This window comes from Bos grunniens, chromosome 3, assembly GCF_055505025.1.
Source record: "Bos grunniens cultivar Pamir isolate PY7600 chromosome 3, Bosgru_T2T1.0, whole genome shotgun sequence".
Classification (NCBI taxonomy): domain Eukaryota; kingdom Metazoa; phylum Chordata; class Mammalia; order Artiodactyla; family Bovidae; genus Bos; species Bos grunniens.
Window position 1 is genome coordinate 91063159 of NC_141167.1, and position 18870 is coordinate 91082028.

At 39.6% G+C, this 18870-nt stretch overlaps 2 long non-coding RNA genes across 6 annotated transcripts in view; one reads left to right on the top strand and one right to left on the bottom strand.

Moving 5' to 3' along the window:
- The window catches only part of LOC147376070 (uncharacterized), a 174887-nt gene that overhangs the window by 139712 nt on the left and 16305 nt on the right, over positions 1 to 18870 (top strand). For 4 of the 5 annotated variants that reach the window (XR_015160693.1, XR_015160695.1, XR_015160698.1 and 1 more), the window contains one exon: positions 18133 to 18324. This is a non-coding gene — a long non-coding RNA (uncharacterized LOC147376070). Of the gene's footprint in view, positions 1 to 6239; positions 6302 to 18132; positions 18325 to 18870 lie in introns of all 5 variants that reach the window. The other variant, XR_015160697.1, reaches the window with a different exon arrangement.
- LOC147376074 (uncharacterized) lies at positions 12333 to 13907 on the bottom strand. The gene is made up of 2 exons (XR_015160700.1): positions 13804 to 13907; positions 12333 to 12699 (listed from the first exon to the last, which is right to left on the bottom strand). It is a non-coding gene; the product is annotated as an uncharacterized LOC147376074 (long non-coding RNA).

Genomic DNA, 18870 nt, shown 5'->3' on the forward strand with positions numbered 1-18870 from the left:
TCCTCCAAGCAGTCTATCTCTTCACTAGCTACAGAACACAGTGTTATCTTTTAGTTTTTAGTTATTGTTGGACTCCTTTTGACCCCATGGACTGCAGCACGCCAGGCTTCCCTGTTGTTCACTGTCTCCCAGAGATTGCTCAAATTCATCTCCACTGGGCCAGTGATGCTATCTAACCATCTCAACCTCTTTCATCCCCTTCTGCTCCTGCCTTCAATCTTGCCCAGCATCAGGGTCTTTTCCAATGAGTCAGTTCTTCAAAGGTAGCCAAAGTATTGGCCTTTCAGCTTCAGCATCAGTCCTTCCAATGAATATTCAGGGTTGATTTCCTTTAGGATTGATTGGTTTGATCTCCCTACAGTCCAGGGAACTTTCAAGAGTCTTCTCCAACACCATGATTCGAAAGCATCAATTCTTTGGCATTCAACCTTGGACAGCAATACTGTCTTGTTTCTGAAGCTAGAAAGCCAACCAACAAGATCTCCAGAAAGGAGAAAACAGCTTTCACCAGAGGGATGGGGTCTTGTCTTTTATTGTTACTGTCAGTACTTCTGGACCTCAGAGAGAGGACTCCCCAGCAAGAACCTGGAACTAAAGTGGCTTTTTTAGATATAAACCTTCAAATCAATGTGTAATGAACCAGCGAATTATTGTTCAAAAACTTGGAATTCCCTGGCAGTCCAGTGGTTAGGACCATGCTTTCACTGCCCAGGGCATGAGTTCAGTCCCTGGTTGGCAAGTCACGCAGTGTAGCAATACATAAATACATAGATAAATAAATATAAAAATAAAAATCTTAGTAAAAGAAGAATTATGCTGTAACCTGAAAAAAAAAAATTAACCTAAAATCAGGAAAGAATTGGTCATCCCCCCTCCCACCAAAGGAAAAAAAAACACAAAACAGGAAGAGAAGGGTCTAAGAAGCCAATGCTGGTAGTGTTTATCCCAGCGTTTTTGAGTGAGAGGTTATATTGGCCTATTCAGTTCTAGAGGCAAGTAAATTACTGCTTTGGAGCTGGATGAGTTTGGTTCTATCGAACATTCATACATAAAACAGACACCCTCATATCTAATTCCATGCTCAGCAAGCAGCCTGCCCTTAGAATCTGATTCTCAGGTGCTGGTTACAGGACACAAATGTTTTAGCCGTTGGCTATTCTATTTTTATTCATAACTTTCATTGTGGATAAACTGGTCTCTGATTTTGAATACCAGTTTCTGGAAGCTTGGTTGTGCTCTGAGAGATAAATCCACAATCTATAATAAATTGAATTTCTAAGCCTATAGGACTGAGGGCCAGAACCTCACCCCGGTGAATCATCAAAGTAAAACTTTGCCCTGGAGGACCTTTTTGGCTCCTGGAAGCTGCCTGACTGGATGCTGGTCGGTATCCTTCCTATTCATACTCTTATTAAAGTTTTAAGACCTAGTGAGGGTTTTATCAATATTCAGGGACTAGCAGGATAGAATTGTGTTTGGGATCCTGGTCTGGAGTCAGAGAGACTTATATCTATATATATATATATATCTTCCATGTTTAACTTTAGCAAATTGCATAATCTTTCCATTTCAATTTTTCTCACCTGTGATCTAGGGATAACAAAAGTGTCCACTTCATATAATTGTTTGGAAAAAAAACATGAGACAGCATGTTAGGCACTTCATGCAGTGCCTAGCATAAAATAATGCTTAATAAATAGTAGTTAATTTCATTTTTATAGCTCTCACTAGATGCCAGGCACTAAGCTAAGGCATTGATATATTTGCCCCAAATCAAACAGCTGGCAAGTGGCAGAGCTGGGCATTGAACCAGGTCAAAGCTAATGTATTTGACTACTAGGTTAAACTGTCTTTGATGGCTTAACAAACACAGTGAAACTTACCCTTTTGAAAAGTGTCCTCTCCTTTAAAGGAATACATTTGGAAGACTCTGTGTGTATTCCTAAGCCTATTTGTAACTCCTCTTTTGGACTTACCTAAGAAATCTGTGATATATTTTTGGAACATCTTTAATAAGGCCAAATCTTTGTTCTTGGATAGAAGATTTGATCTTGTTTAATAACTAAAACTTAGTGCCAACCCCAGTAAATAAAGTGGAGAATTACGATGGGAAATGCCTTCCTTGGTCAAAAACCATGAGCTCTAGAAAGCAGTTCCATAGTTTTGACAGAAGCAGTAAATACTTCATCATCAAAGAGTGTTTTCTATTGTTACTTCACTCTCCTGCCACATTGGTTTTATATGGGGTGAAGTTGTAAATATGTATTGTTACTAATAAATTAGATTAATTTCAAATGGTTGAATTATTGTAACTAAAGACTAATTAGTGAATTAATATAAACATAAGGAAAGATCCCAGTGAAGGCCTTGTCCTTTTAACAGTTCAATTATTGACATGAAAATATGCTCATCAAACCTGTAAGTCAAACAAAACTGGAAATGGGTGATTTTAGAAAAGCAGGCAGAGGTGGGCAGTTGAAAATTTAACAGACTTAAATGTAAGGTACTTTACTTCAAGCTAGAAAAAAATAACCGCATGTACAAGATAAGCAATACAGAGTAGCAGAAGCACATGAGAAAAATGCTTGAAAGTTTGAGTAGATAGGAACTCAATCTAAGTTAATAACTGCCAAGAAAAATACTATGATATTAAGCTAAATTAAAGGAAGCATAAGACCAAATAAATCTTTCACTTTTTACTAAAAAAAAATAATAATAAAGGAAGTATAGATTCTGGACAAAGGAGGTGACATACTCTGCTGATTAGCTTTCTAGAAATGACAATATTGGGCTTCCCCGATGGCTCAACAGATAAAGAATCCATCTGTAAGGCAGGAGATGGAGAAAACTTGGGTTTGATCCCTGGGTCAGGAAGATCCTTTGGAAGAGGAAAATGGAACCCACCAACCCACTCCAGTATTCTTACTTGAATGATCCCATGGACAGAGGAGCCTGGTGGGCTACAGTCCAAAGAGTTGGAAAGAGTCAGATAAGACGGAACAACTAAGCACAGGATCAAACTGTATTTGGAAGAGAGTAATCATGATGGTAAAATAATATAAGAAATGTTGAGTTGTTAGGAGATGTGTTCTTTGAAGGTGGAAAGACTGGGGGTGGGCATGATTGATTTCTTTAAATATTTAATGTGTCATCACATGGGTAAGTAATTAAGTTCATTCCATTTTGTAGTCATGTGGTAGGATAAGAAATGTGAATGGAAGCTTCTTTGAGATAGATTTTTAGTTCAGGATGCAAAAGAAAAGTATAAAAGTGATAAAAATGAAATGAGGCCTCAGGAAAAAGTTTCTCCATCACTTGAGGTGCTCCCAGAAAAACAGAAACTCAACTTCTATCTTTCTCCCCAAGAGAGGACTCAAGCCCATTAGATCCTATCACCACCATCCAAAAACAACCTTAAAGCACCCACATGTGTTGTGAAGCTAAAGAGAACAACCATCCTGATTTTCCGAGGACTGAGGGAGTGGTTTCTTGGCGTGCAGGACTTAAAGAATGCTAAAACTAGGAAAATTCTCAAGCAAATCTTGATGAGTTAATCACCCCAGAGGTGAAGGAATTTTAAATAAAGTAGGTCCTTTAAGGAATGGTTAAAACAAACAAAAGACATGCAATCAAACCTTCCTTGAACCCACACATGAATAAATGAAAGCATTGTCCATTCTCTTCCATATAATAGAAATTTCTAGATATTTAACACTTACTTTTAAAATACCAACAGGGTTTTCCTGGAGGCTCAGTGGTAAGGAATCTTCCTGCCAATGCAGGAGACATGTCTTCGATCCCTGGGTTGGGAGGATCCCACATGCCACAAAGCAACTAAGCCCATGCACCACAACCATTGAGCCTGTACTTTAGAGCCCAGGAGCCCCATTTACTGAGCCCACGTGCCACAACTACTGAAGCCTGCACACCTTAGAACCAGTGTTCAGCAATAAGAGAAGCCATCGCAGTGAATAGCCCAAGCATTGCAACTAGAGAGTAGCCCCCACTCACCAAACCTAGAGAAAGTCCTCGAGCAGCAACGAAGACCCAGCACAGCCAAAAATAAATAAGTTTTTAAAATACCAACATATATATATGTTAGATTCATAATGTCCTAAAACATTTTAATAGTTCCCTTTGCTCTTAATCAATGTGGAATACAGATTTGTCTTTTTTGAAAATATACTAAGAAAAAATTAGAATTAGAATATACAGCAATAAAACAAAACAGGTAAGACTTAAGTTTTAAAGTCTGACAGAGATGGGTTTGAACTTGCTTCTATTAAGTACAACATGTGAGTTTGAGTGAACTCCGGGAGTTGGTGATGGACAGGGAGGCCTGGCGTGCTGTGAGTCATGGGGTCGCAAAGAGTCGGACACGACTGAGCAACTGAACTGAACTGAACTGTCAAGTTACTTAATCTGTGCCTTGATTTTATCTGTAAATTTAACTATAAATTGGGAATAACATTTGTACCTGCTATGCAGAGCAGTACCCAGGACCATAATAAGCACTCAATAAGTGGTAGGGACTTTACCATTATTATTAATAACCAGCAGTTATTTTCTGTGCTGAATAGCTCCAGCTGACTGCACTGTCTCCTAGATCAGCGGTTCCCAACTTTTTGGCCCCAGGGACTTGTTTCATGAAAGACAATTTTTCCACGAATGGGAGCGGAGGGTGGGGAGCAGCAGGTGAGTGAGCAAAGCAAAGCATCTTGAACTTTGCTTTGCTCACTCCTTGCCATTCACCTCCTACTATGAGGCCTGGTTCCCGTACCACGGCCTGGGGGCTGTGGACCCCTGTTCTAGATGATCTGAGCAAACTCCGCTGTCTGTTCATCCTAAAGGAAGTCAGTCCTGAATGTTCATTGGAAGGACTGATGCTGAAGCTGAAACTCCAATACTTTGGCTACCTGATGTGAAAAACCAGCTCATTTGAAAAGACCCTGATGCTGGGAAAGATTGAAGGTGAGAGAAGGGTACGACAAAGGATGAGATGATTGGATGGCATCACCAACTCAATGGACATGAGTTTGAACAAACTCCAGGAGTTGGTGATGGACAGGGAAGCCTGGCGTGCTGCAGTCGCAAAGAGTTGGACATGACTGAGCAACTGAACTGAACTGATGAAGGCATTTGAAACTCCTAAGGAGCAAGGTGTATGTGCTTTTTGATGGCTATTTACTCATTTATATCTATTCCCTGCACTGTGTTCCAAATACTTGGGTGTCCTGGAAATATTACTTACCTATAAGTGTGAAATTACAAAAATCAATCAATTAATCTATGAATTTTACCAGTAGTTAACTTGATCATTTTCGAACAGTGTTTCAGTCTCCTTTCTTTGTCCTACCACCCATTTTGGACCAAAAAAACACCCTTTTTAATTTTTTTGGTTGTTCCCTGCATCTTGTGAAATCTTAGTTCCCCAACCAGGGATTTAACAAGAGCCATGCAAGTAAGAGCACTGAGTCCAAACCACTGAACTGCCAGGCAATTTCCCGCAGAAATCTTTATTCTTTGCTAATGGCTGCTCAAATACCAGAGTTACTTGGATGAAGTGTGCATTTGAACATTATTAGTTTTCTCAGAGAAGCCTAGTTTTCTAAAGCACAAGAATGAGACTTTTAAGACAATAATTATTTTTCCTTTATAACCTTACCCTTGACCCTATACTGAAAAAGCAATATATAAATATGTTGCTGTTGTTTTAGTTGTTCAGTTGTATACAACTCTTGTGACCCCATGGACTGTAGCCTGCCAGGCTCCTCTGTCCATGGGATTTCCCAGGCAAGAGTACTGGAGTGGGTTGCCATTTTCTCCTCCAGGGGCTGTTCGCAGTCCAGGGATGGAACCCATGTCTCCTGCACTGGCAGGCGGATTCTTTACCACAAGTCACCTGGGAAGCCACAGTATATAAACATACATTCAGGAATCAGAAGAAGACTGTGTATGAAGGATCATGGAGGCACACGACACGGCTGTACTGACTTTCCCTCCCCCCTTCCTCTCCTCCCACCTGCAGGTCTAACCATTCCAACCCAAATCTGTGGGTCACCACTTCATCAATTGCACTCCTCACTTCACTACTGGACAGAAATTGCCCATTCAAGTTTTTCTCTTAAACCCACAGTCCAGCTCTGAAATGTACCTTGGGAGAGCAAAGTCAAGTATAGTGACATCACACATGTGTCTGTTTGAAAGTCACAGAGTTGTTTTTTTTTTAATCTCTTCAGCCCAAAGTTAACCTGTTTGGAACTGACCACTGGGAGTTGGCCTCCTGTCTAAAGGTTTAGCTGTGAGTAAACAATCTAAAAAAAATTTTTAAAGACCTTATTTTTGATCAGACTGTTCAAAGAAGGACTTTTGTGGGTAAAAGTTCACTAGGCTGAAACAATAGAAACATTGGAAAGTGGAATATGGCCTTCACTGTTAAAGCAGAGGGTCTTAGTTCACCTTTGCTGACCTCCATCATAGGAGAGTATAGATACACTGAGTTCACATTTCAGAACATTTTGCAAGTTGATCTTTTTTATAAGAATATTTGTTATTTGTATGTATTTGGATATGCCGGGTCTTAGTTTAGGCACATGGGATCTAGTTCCCTAGATGCTGGCACAGGGATCAAATCGGGCTCACTGCATTGAGAGCGCCGAGTCTTAGTCACTGGACCACCAGAGAAGTCCCCAGTAGATCTTTAATATAATAATAGAATAATCCCTTAAAAGATACTGTGTTCAGCAGTTGGGCATTTATCCAGGTCTAAGAAAATGGGGAACAAATTTCAGCAGGGTTGATCTTCACTAAGCAAATAACCTCCTGAATCATTTTTTTTTTCTCCTAAATCATTTTTAATGATTAGAAAGTGAAAGGAAAAAAGTAGCAGGAACTTTCCCACTCCCTTCTCCTGTATGGATCCCACTATAGATTCTCAAATTACCTCGAAAGACCACTCAGAACTGAACACATAGCCAGTCTAATGCATCCCCTTACTTAAACCTTCCTTTTTAGTTTTCAAGAGATAGTTAAAGTAACCTAATCCTTCATTAATGAGCCTCTAAGTTAGGAGAGGCCGAAACTTAGTACTATTTCAAGAATATGAAGGTAATTACATGTCCATGAGTTTACCTATGTAGTTGTGGTGACCATATGTCCTAAATTGTCTGGGATAGTCCAGATTTCACACAACTGATCTCAGAAGTTCTTTACTTCTCAGACCATGAAGATCAGATACTTTTCAGTTTCTAAAAAAGATTGTTTTAGCTAAAGCCTCATATGATCGGTTAACAGTAATGATGTGCAAAGCTGTTTTAGGCCGAGGGAATATTGAAGAATATAATCATCTTCCGCCCCCTAATAACATCTTTCTAAGGTAATAACTCGTCATATTGCCTATGTGAAAGAACAGGGGTTATCACAATTATTGTTAGAATTATTATGATCCTCTCCTTACTCTAGTGTATGTGGAGAAGGAGAGGGAACTGGTTCATGTCCCTCTCAGTTGTTCCCCTTCTAGTTGGAATTAACACACTCTCCCAAGTCCCCACTGCATCCTAGGCTCTTCACCAGCTATTTCCTCCATCATGAGTCACCATTCAATGTGGATCACTGTCTCGAACTCCTGGATAGTTCTCTTTTCAGACCGTTGTTCCCTGTGATGGGTGCAGCATCCAAATAAAAGTGAGGCACGGTACACTTCTCTGTACAGTTTCATCCCTTTATTCTCCATACCTCCACTACACAAGGAATGCAGGTCTATTAGACTTAGTGATTGATGGAGTAACTTAAAGAAATCACAGTATAGGAAAGAAAAAAAAATTGTTTTAACCAATGCAAAATCTGTGATAGGTGCTCTATTTGAGCTGCCTTCGTGGAGGTCCAATCCAGACTTCAGTTTAATCTCATTAGTTAGAAACTTAGGCAACATAGACTTGATGCTTCCAGAATGAAGTCCATATTTCACTTGCAAATCTCTCATTGCAGAAGTGGTTTTAGTCTAGTGAACCTGCAAAAAGACTGTAGAAGGGAGGCCAACATAATTAAATGCCCTGACACCACCGCCACCTCCATAAGAGGAAGTCCAGAGCTGAAGAACAAAAGGAGATTTGTTATAGTTGATTGCTAGATTTTTTTATAGATCCTAGTTTTAGGGTACCAATGGGAGTGCTGCATAGTGACCTTTCTAATAGTCCCAGGAAAGCAAACAAGACACTAGCTACATCTTTCCTAGATGATTGACATGTAGATAACCCAGTCTATAATCTTTCTACCACACTCTTGGGTCTGAGAACCCTGTCATTTCCTAACCTCTGCTGTGTGGCTGTCCACCTACTTTGGGAACCTCTAACCAGTATCCAAGGAGTTGGTCTCATCCCAGTAACTCTCTCTTGCTGCTCCCAGTGGCTCGTCCTCTGAGTCTGAGTTATTTAGTCCAAAAAAACCAAATGCTTCAGATATCTCTCACAGAATAGTCCAAGTGGGCACATGGGTCCTCCAAGTATGATTCCTACTTAAGTCTCCTCACCACTGTGAGTAGCAAATATGTCTCTTTATCTTTAAAATTGACCAGCCAGTTACTGCTGGAACACAGATGCATACACATATACATACCTTTCAAGGGCAAATGTTAGATCACAGAAACAACATAAAATCTAAACTAAAGCTCTTAACCTGCTTATAAAGGGAATTCATCCCACAGATATGTCTCATTAGAATGGTGTTCTGTTGTTGTTGCTGTTTTAAATAATTTCTTATGTCTTCAGAAAGTGTCAGTCACTCAGTCATGTCTAACTCTTTGCAACCCCATGGGCTGTAGCCCACCTGGCTCCTCTGTCTATGGAATTCTCCAGGCAAGAATACTGGAGTGGGTAGCCACTCCTTTCTCCAAGGGAATCTTCATGACCCAGGAATCGAACCTGGGTCTCCTGCATTGCAGGCAGATTCTTCACCATCTGAGAGGAGGCATGCAATTCCCATTTCCCCTCGTGAGGATAGAGTTTAATAATTTAAAAATTTCTTCTATCATGCCACCAAACATTTTTATTTGTTCAACAAATATTTATTGAGCTTCAACTTTAAGTCTGGAGAAGGGCATGGCAACCCACTCCAGTATTCTTGCCTGGAGAAGTCCATGGACAGAGGAATCTGGCAGGCTATAGTCCATGGGGTCACAAAGTGTCAGACAAAACTGAGCGACTAACACACACACAACTTTAAGTCAGGCATACTCATACTCAGAATAGGGTAATGAGCAAAACAAAGCTCCCTGCCCTCATGAAGCTTACGTTCTAGTAAAGGAAACAATTTCAATATCCATGGTAAAGAGCCTATTGTTAATGTCTATAATACTGAAGATTTAATATACTCTGGATTTAATTCAGAATTATCTGCATGCACATTTTCCATGTAACCAGGAGATTTTATCTCAACTCATAGTAATTGCATGTTATTAAATATCCATTTAGTAAGGAAATGTTCAAACATACCCAGTCTGAAGGGACAACTCATTGGAAAAGACCCTGACGCTGGGAAAGATTGAAGGCAGGAGGAGAAGGGGACAACAGAGGATGAGATGGTTAGATGGCATCATTGACTCAATGGACATGAGTTTGAGCAAACTCCAGGAGATGGTGAAGGACAGGGAAGCCTGGCATGCTGCAGTCAGTGGGGTTGCAAAGAGTCGGGCACGACTGAGTGACAGAACACCACCACCACCCAGTCTATGACCAGTTAACTCAATAGAGAGAGAATATTAATGCCATCAAGGTCATTATATTTGGGCTTATTTTATGTGCAAATTAGTTAATACCCTTCAGCCTCATAGCCACAGACTACTTTGCTAACTGGTCTTTCTGCAGAGGCCTGCAGTTGGCAAGAGCAATGACGGAACGATAGATTAGGTGTCCATTAGCACCTCTGGGAAAACAGTTTAGCATTCGCTTCCTGATGATAGTGTTCCAAGAGGCGTGGCAGGACAATAGTGTCATTGTGATAAATATAGCCCAGGGCAGTCTTCACAGTGAAAATTCTCCAGGTTCCCTTCAGCCCCCACCAGCCAGGCGAATCACGAGAGAATTCTTTTCCTTGGATGAGATTCTTGGGATGGAATTTGCAGTCCTTTCATTTCTGTGTTGCTTCTGTGGTATTGTCTTGTCTTCAAGAGAGTTTCTGAATTAAACTGCTGATGCAAATAATTTAAGAATGACAAATGAGTTGTTCTGAGAATTTAAGCTGATGCCTTCTGGTATGTTTGAAGGGCCTGGCTGCTAAGGTTCCATGTATGTGAAGTATTAGGAATGAGTTCATTAGAAAAAGAGAGAGCCCATTAAAAGGAGAGAGGTAGGGTTGGGAAAGAAGAGTGATTCTGGGCACAGAGCAGATTCATATTTGAACCCTAGGGAAAGGGAACTAAAATCAAGGGCATGCAAAACCCAAAAGTCCATTCCATAAAATCTCTATGAGCCCTTCCAGATCAGCTGTGTCACTGTGTGAAAGAAACTGAGGGTGAAGAGTGATTTTGCCAGTTGGAATTTCTGTTGTAAGAGTCTGTAATGGCCAGTATCAGGCCCCCACCTCCGAAAACAAAAGCAGAGGCAGCACCATCCTCAATGAGCACTGGCAACGTAGCACAGACACCAGTGGTTTCAGGTGCTTTGGGGCCTGTCATCAGTGTGTGTGTACAGGTTGCCTTTAGAATGGCAGGAGATTATGCCGAAGTGAATCAGAGAATCAGGAGAGTACATGCAGGGGTGGCTAAGTGCAGTAGTCAAGACTGGTTCCAAAAAAAAAAAAAAAAAAAGACTGGTTCCACAGATTTCTCACTGCCAGAGAAGTGAGCTGTGACATGGAAAGGGGGAAGGCTAAAATGAACCCTGCAATACTGGGCTGGAATTGGAATTATTGATAAGAGCACATTGTTTTATAAATGTGTGAGAGAGAGAGAGAACAAGCGAGCCTGAGCCTGTACTCTGAGAGAACCTACAAGTTATGACACAGCAGTATGAAATAGTACACTTAGAACATTAATTTTTCTAAATACTTTTCTCCACTACAGAAACCAGGATTTCTTAGGTAAGTGGCTTACTTCAGGGCCTGGGCTAGGAAAAAATAAGAAAAACTTGAAATATATTGTGTCATAAAGTCAGGAAGCTTAAAGAATTTTGGAGACATGTCAAAAGGACAGTTGGAAAGGACTGCTGCTGTTGCTGCTGCTAAGTCGCTTCAGTCGTGTCCAACTCTGTGTGACCCCAGAGACGGCAGCCCACGAGGCTCCCCCATCCCTGGGATTCTCCAGGCAAGAACACTGGAGCGGGTTGCCATTTCCTTCTCCAATGCATGAAAGTGAAAAGTGAAAGTGAAGCCGCTCAGTCGTGCCCGACTCTTAGCGACCCCATGGACTGCAGCCTACCAGGCTCCTCTGCCCATGGGGTTTTCCAGACTAGAGTACTGGACCACCACTATGCAAATCAGGGACAATTTTAGCATCATAATAGTGTCAATAACAGATACCCACTGAATAAAATAAGAATTTATGCATCATAATGGTATAAATAAATTGGCAAACAAATCATAGAGAAGAGAACATTTTTCCTTGTGGTAGAATGCCAACTAAAAAATACAGTGGGAATGATAGAATTATAAAAATCCCCATTTGGCAATCACTATAGTAACACTGACTCTGGCAAGAGTCATCAATGGATACTAAAACTAGTGGGTAAAGTTTGTTGAGAAACAAAAAGTTTATGTAGTCTCAAAGTATCTCCCTATGAAATAATTAACTTTAAAGGAAAAATAGTAATTTTAAAATAGAGACACCTGGCAGGCTCTACCTTAACAAATCATTTAAAAAGAACAATTCAACTCCTAATATTACATACTCAGATCACATCACTTCTGTGTTATTCCTGCTTAGAATGCGTAACCTGAAGCTAATCATGAGGAAACATCCAACAACCCAAGTTGAGGAACTCTCTACAAAATAACTGACTTGTAACTCTTCAAATATTTCAAGGTCACGAAAGAAAGAATGTGGAAAATTTCTTCCGGATTAAAGGAGACTAAAGATACTTGACAACATAATGCAATGTATGATTTGTATTTTTCTTTTACTCTAATGGACATTATTGGAACAATTGAGCAAAATTTGAATGAATTTATAGATTAGATAATATTATTAAATCAGTATTGACTTCTTAATTTCCATAATTGCACTGTGGTTATGAAAGATATTGTCCTTGTTTTTAGGAAATATACACTGAAGTACTTAGGGGAAAATGGTATCATGTCTATATCTTACTCACAACAGAAAAAAAAAGTCAGAAAAAATGATAAATAAGTAAATACATACACATGTACAGAGGGAGAGTGTGCAAGCCCACAGTAGGTATTTTTTTAATTAATTATTGATTTATCTTTGGTTGTTGGGTCTTGGTTGCTGCATGTGGGCTTTCTCAGTTGCAGCGCGTGGGCTTCTCATTGCAGTGGTTTCTCTCGTTGCAGAGCACAGCTCTAGAGCTTTCAGCCTTCAGGAGTTGCAGCACACAGGCTCAGTAGTTGTGGCACATGGTCTTAGGTGCTCTGAGGCATGTGGGATCTTCCTTGGCCAGGGATCGAACCCGTGTCCCCTGCATTGGAAGTGCGGGGTCTTCACCACTGGACCACCAGGGAAGTCCCCACACAAGGTGTTGACCTAGGTTACTAAGAGAAAGAGTTGACATTAACAAACAATGTACATAAGACCTCGGTCAGAAATTCTGAAACCATGCCCTAAAGCCCTTTCATGGGGTACCCAGTGCCAATTTATGTTGTAAAATAAGAGAGAGCCCACAAGGCAGAGGTTTGAATATCAATGAGTCATTCTTTATGTTTGAGACACCTTTATAACACTCTTCTAATAGAAAATCAGTTTGATTCATCTCAACTTCTATTCACAAAATCCTCTACCGAAAATTGTTTCTTTAACTTTCATTATGTTCACGTTGAGTCACTGGAATCACAAACTCCACACAGCTCTCCTGCTTGAACAATAGAATAATTTTTTTTTTTTTGGCTACGCTGTGCAGCACGCAAGATCTTAGATGCTCGACCAGGGATCGAGCTAGTGCCCCCTATAGTGAAAATGTGGAGTCTTAACCACTGGACCACCAGGAAAGTCTCAGAATAATTTGTTTCCCCATGCATAGATTTAATACAGATGAATTAAAAACATTTATGTAATATAGGGATAAAATATTTTGGACCCAAAACCTGATTAAAAACCAGCACAGATCACAGATTACAAAATACCGCCATCCCCTCTTATTATTTGTTTGCTCGCTTTGCTCTATTATTTCTATATCACTTGTGGACAGGAAGCAGCCATATTGAAATACAAATTTGACTTGTTTCTTTAAAAAAAGAAAAACAAATAGATGGTTTATTCTAAGAACATACAGGAACTTATATTCTAAACGTCCATAAATACATTTTCTAGGGACTCTTATCATCTTAGAACGCTACTACAGCTTCTCTTTAATCTTTTTAAACATCCTGTTACATAAATTGTGACTGTATCTATAGCAGGAAGAATAATAAGATAATAATTGGTCAGACATCAAAAGCACTTGGGTGGGTCTTATAGGGACATTTAGTCTTCTCTCCCATCAACACCATGTTCTTAAAATTTTTCCCAACTACATTAATCTATTTTTTGTTTGTTTCTTCTTTTTTCCTTTCCCCTAAGTAATTACTATGAATTTTTGCCAGATCAGAAATTTTTTCCAGGAAGAGACTCCAAGTATTAAGAAAGAAGACAAACAGTACCTGAAGATAAGATATAAACTCCTTCCAGGCTCGCCTTTGATTTCTTTCTCCATATTGAGTGGAATTAATTGGTGGAGTTGCACGTCCTCAGTTTTCTATGACAGAGAGGTACTATCTGATCTATGCTAAGAATTTCCTATTAACTTTCATGGGATATATTTGGAACTGTTCTTACCACCTAGTATTAAACAGTAAGAACCACACAAATTGTCATATGTAGGCTGTGAATCATATATATATACATCCAGCAAGTATTTCTTGGTCATAAAGTGTTAGGAAGAGTTTTAGAAGCCATTTAGCTTGACCTCTCTTTCATCACTTTTCTGACAAATGGTCTCCAGCTAAGACTATTGTTGTAACAAGGAGTTCCCTATGGTGTGGGGCAGCCCAACGAGAGCTGCTGGATAGCTCTCGTTGTAACCCTTGCCTCTTGCTGTGATTATTTGCAGCCTCATAGAATATGTCTACCCCTCTTCTGTAAAACAGCCCTTTAAACATTTGGTGACTGCTAATTCGTCCTAAGCTATCACCAGCTATTGATTATTATGTCCTTCAATTTGATTATTTTTCAGATCACATTGATAAATGCATAAATATCCAAAAATTAACAATAGTTATCTCCAGAAGGCAACTTATAGTTATGTTTTCATGTTTGCTTATGTGTAAATTCTAATTTTCACAATAAATATTTATTCTAATAACAATGACAACATTAATTATTTTTATTGAGTTTCACCTAGACACCAGGTCCTGGCATGTGTATATTATTATCCTCAGTAATCCTGAGAGATAGAAGCTATAATTATCCTCATTGTACAGATGAAGAAACTAGGGCATAGAGGAATTAAGTAATTTGCCCAAGGTCACATAGCTAAGTAAGTGGCTGAAAAGAAACTGGAAGCTACGCTTGCCTGATTCTTAACCAATTGTCGTATAACAAGAAAATATATTTCTCTTTGCGGGGGAGGGGGATATTTGTTTTATTTTTAGTATTTTATACAGAAACATATACAATATGTTAGATTTGATCTGAACAACATAAAGTACACTGCGATTATTATGTCCTTTGATTTGGACACAATGTAATCTGTTAATGTCCCTATGATTGCATTTGATTTTTCACCTGTGATGTGAGATTATTGGCTCATATAGAGCTTTCCAAAAAATCATTTGGTTCTTAATTTTTTTTTCTCCCTTGACTTCCTTTTGCACATCCTCTGTCACCCCATCAATTCCTACCCCACAAATAACCATTTTATCAATCTAATTGTTAACAATTTTCTATATTCTCATATGATTAAGTGTCAGTCAGTCAGTCAGTTCAGTTGCTCAGTCGTGTCCGACTCTGTGCGACCCCATAGACAGCAGCCCACCAGGCTTCCCGTCCCTGGGATTCTCCAGGCAAGAACACTGGAGTGGGTTGCCATTTCCTTCTCCAATGCATGAAAGTGAAAAGTGAAAGTGAAGTTACTCAGTCTTATCCGACTCTTAGCGACCCCATGGACTGCAGGCTCCTACCAGGCTCCTCCATCCATGGGATTTTCCAGGCAAGAGTACTGGAGTGGGGTGCCATTGCCTTCTCCGTGATTAAGTGTAGACAAATACAAATGTACACATAATTCAATATAGGGTTTTTTTGTCATTTAAAAAAAGTGATTTCTTTTTTCTTTTTATTTTTTATTTAAAACAGTTTCTCATCTAAAATCCCTCTAAATCAATTGTCAGAGTACAAATGTATTCCTTTTAATGGATGCTTCTCTCTGTCTTTTTTAAGTACACAAAACTTTTATTTTATGTTCATTTTTTGGTTGAAACAAATGGCATGTGAGATCTTAGTTCCCCAACCAGGATTCAAACCCATGCATGCCCCCTGCTCTGGAAGTGTGGAGTCTTAGCCACTGAACCACCAGGGAAGTCCTTTAATGGGTATTTCAAAATGTGGATATACTGAAAGTACCACAACATTGCTAATCAGCTATACACCAATACAAAATAAAAAGTTTAAAGTTTGAAAAACAAATGTGGATATAGTAAAAAAAAATTTGCAACCTTTCCCCTATTGATGGCATACATAGTATTTTTTTTAAGATTTTTTTTTTTTTTGATGTGGGCCATTTTCAAAGTCTTTATTGAATTTGTTACAATATTGCTTCTGTTTTATGTTTTGATTTTCTGGCCGAGTTTCTGGCCTAGAGGCATGTGGGATCTCAGCTCCCCTACCGGAAATCGAACCTGCGCTCCCTGCATTGTAAGACAAAGTCTTAACCACTGGACAACCAGAGAAGTCCCCATATAATGTGTGTGTGTGTTGCCTGTTGAAACAGTGTGCCAAAGTATCCTTGTACATCTATATAGAACTTCGTTGTCTTTATTTCAGTAGTTTTATTGAGGGAATTCCCCAGTGGTCCAGTGGTTAGCACTTGTGCTTCCACTGCATGGGGCGTAGGTTTGATCCCTGATGGGGGAACTAAGATCCCACAAGCCATCCCCAGAACTGAGATTGCTGGGTCACATTTTTGAAATAATAGCTGTTGCAGCTATTGCTTGCCAAAAAGGCTATAATAACAGCTACATGAAAATACTCTTCACTCCACATCCCTGCAGCGGTATTGCAGTCTATTCAGCAACCATTCTAAGAAAACCTCTGTGAAACAAGAAATCAAAGGAAACTACTTAAACATAATAAAGATTATTTACTGCAAATTAATACCAATTATAATTCTAACTGGCAAAATATTAAAATTCTCTCATTCAAAATTAGGAACTGCACATTGAGCTTTTAATAAAAAAGATTTCCCACGTCTCTTTTATGCTTCAATTTAAAATTGATGTATATTACACATATAAAATGAACAAATCATAAGTACACAGATCAGTGAGTTATTGCAAAATAAACACATCCATATAACCGTTGCCCAGGTCAAGAAATAGACACTAGCAGCACCTCAAAATCCTTCTTCATCTCCCCCCATCATTGCTCCCTTCCTCCTTCCTCAAGAGAACCAGTCCTGACTTTTAGCACCATAGAATAGTTTCCCTTGGTTTTGAAATATACAGAAATAGAATAATGCAATGCATATTCTTCTTTATGTCTCTGGTTTATTTCCCTCAATATCATCTTTGTAAAGTTTTTCATATTGCAGATAGCAGCAGTTCACTCATTTTCATTGCTGTGCAGTAATTCATTGTATGAGTAAGATATAGGCTTATTCGTTCTACTTTTGATGGACTTTCAGCTGCTTTTGAACCTGAATCCTGTCATCCAGTGTGTCAGCCACCAATATTCCCAGCTTTTTTTTTTTTTTTTTTTTCCTCTAAAAGCAAGGCTTTATAGGGCCCTTCCAAAACAGTGGGAGGGAGAACAAATCACAGGTTTGCTTGGTTGCTGGCTTCCCTAAAGGGGAGGGAGCGAGCCTGTTCCTTATATGTGGTGAGGGTAGGGGTGTGTCTGGGGGGCTGGAAAGGTAGCTTGAAAATGTTAGTTGCTCAGTCATGTCTGGCTCTTTGCAACCCCATGAACTGTAGCCTGGAGGGGTTGGCTTAGGTGATTTCAGAACTCTCGGCTTTGTGTCATCAGAAATTCGGATGATTTCATCATCTGTGTCTACAGAAATCATTGACTTTTAACCGTTTGACAAGACCAGACAGATTTGTGTCAGCCAACTAGAGATCTCCCTTCAGGTTAACTTTGATATACTAATAAGTATTATTTGGGTAAAAATGTTTGACTAGCTATAACTATAGCTAGCTATCTATAGTATCATTGAACATACATTTCTACACCTTATCTGATTCAAATTAACAAATATTTCTTGAAGGTCTACTGTATTCCAGGTACTGATTGGGATTGAGGATTGAATAAAACAGATCAGATCCACAGCCTTGCTGAATTTATGTTTTAGTTGATGAGACAGATATAAACAAGCAATCTAGATAATTTTACTTAAGTGCATGAGAAAGTGAAACAGGGCCACCAGTTAGGAAGTAACAAGGACGGTGACAGGCAGCATTAGAAGGAGGTAACTCAGGCAAGTGTGACATTTCAGGCAAGAGGAATAGCTAACACAAAAGCCCTGAGGAGGGGATAAGCTTCAACAAACAGGAAGGTTAAATAACTTAAATGGAAAGTAGCCTCTAAAAATTGTATTAAAAAGTTTAAAGAAAAGAAGGTGGCTAGTGTATCTGAAACACATTTTCAATAGAAGCAAGTGGAAGAGAGGTAGGCAGGAACCAAACTGTTTAGGTTCTTGGTGTCTTTGTGTTCTAAATGCAGTGGTGAGATGGGTAAGGAGATGCAAACCCAGATCACTCTTTTTTTTTTTTTTCCAGATCACTCTTCAAGGAAGGACTTGATGTCAAGACATGAAGAGTATGGTCTGAAAACAGTCTTAAGCTGACAGCTTTTCCATGATCTGCTTCTGTTGCAGAGCCTCACTGGTTGAGAACCTTCCCTTCGTGGGAAGCCAGGTGGTGCACTGGTAAACAATCCGACTGCCAATGCAGGAGATGCAAGAGACACAGGTTCGATCCCTGAATCGGGAAGATCCCCTGTTCTTGCCTGGAGAATCCCACGGACAGGAGCCTGGTGGGCTACAGTCCATGGGGTCAAAAAGAGTTGGACACAACCAAGTGGCTAACCTTTTCAGTTTTTTGGTTGTTGGATAACTGGTTTGTCCCAAGCATATTAATCAGTTGACTCACTGAAAACAAATTTAGTGTGTCTTTGGATTTCTTTAATTTACCTGCCCAGTAATCACGTCAAAAAAGGAAACAGCATTAGTTAGTGTCTGTGTGATACAGCCCCTAGGTTCCTGGAGAGGCTCGCTCTTGCACTCTGCCTTCTGTCTACTGCCTTCTGACCTATGGCCACCTCAGTTTGTTCTCTGTTCCTCTGCATGCCAGGTTTATTGCTGCCTCATGCCTTTTCACTTGTGGTTTTCAGATTGTCTCTGTAGCAATACTTCTTACCTAAATTCTATTCATCTGTGGGGCTCAGATTACATGTGGCTGGCTCACAGAGAATTTCTGTAGCACTGCCCTCTTCTGCAATGAGGCTAGTTCCTCTAA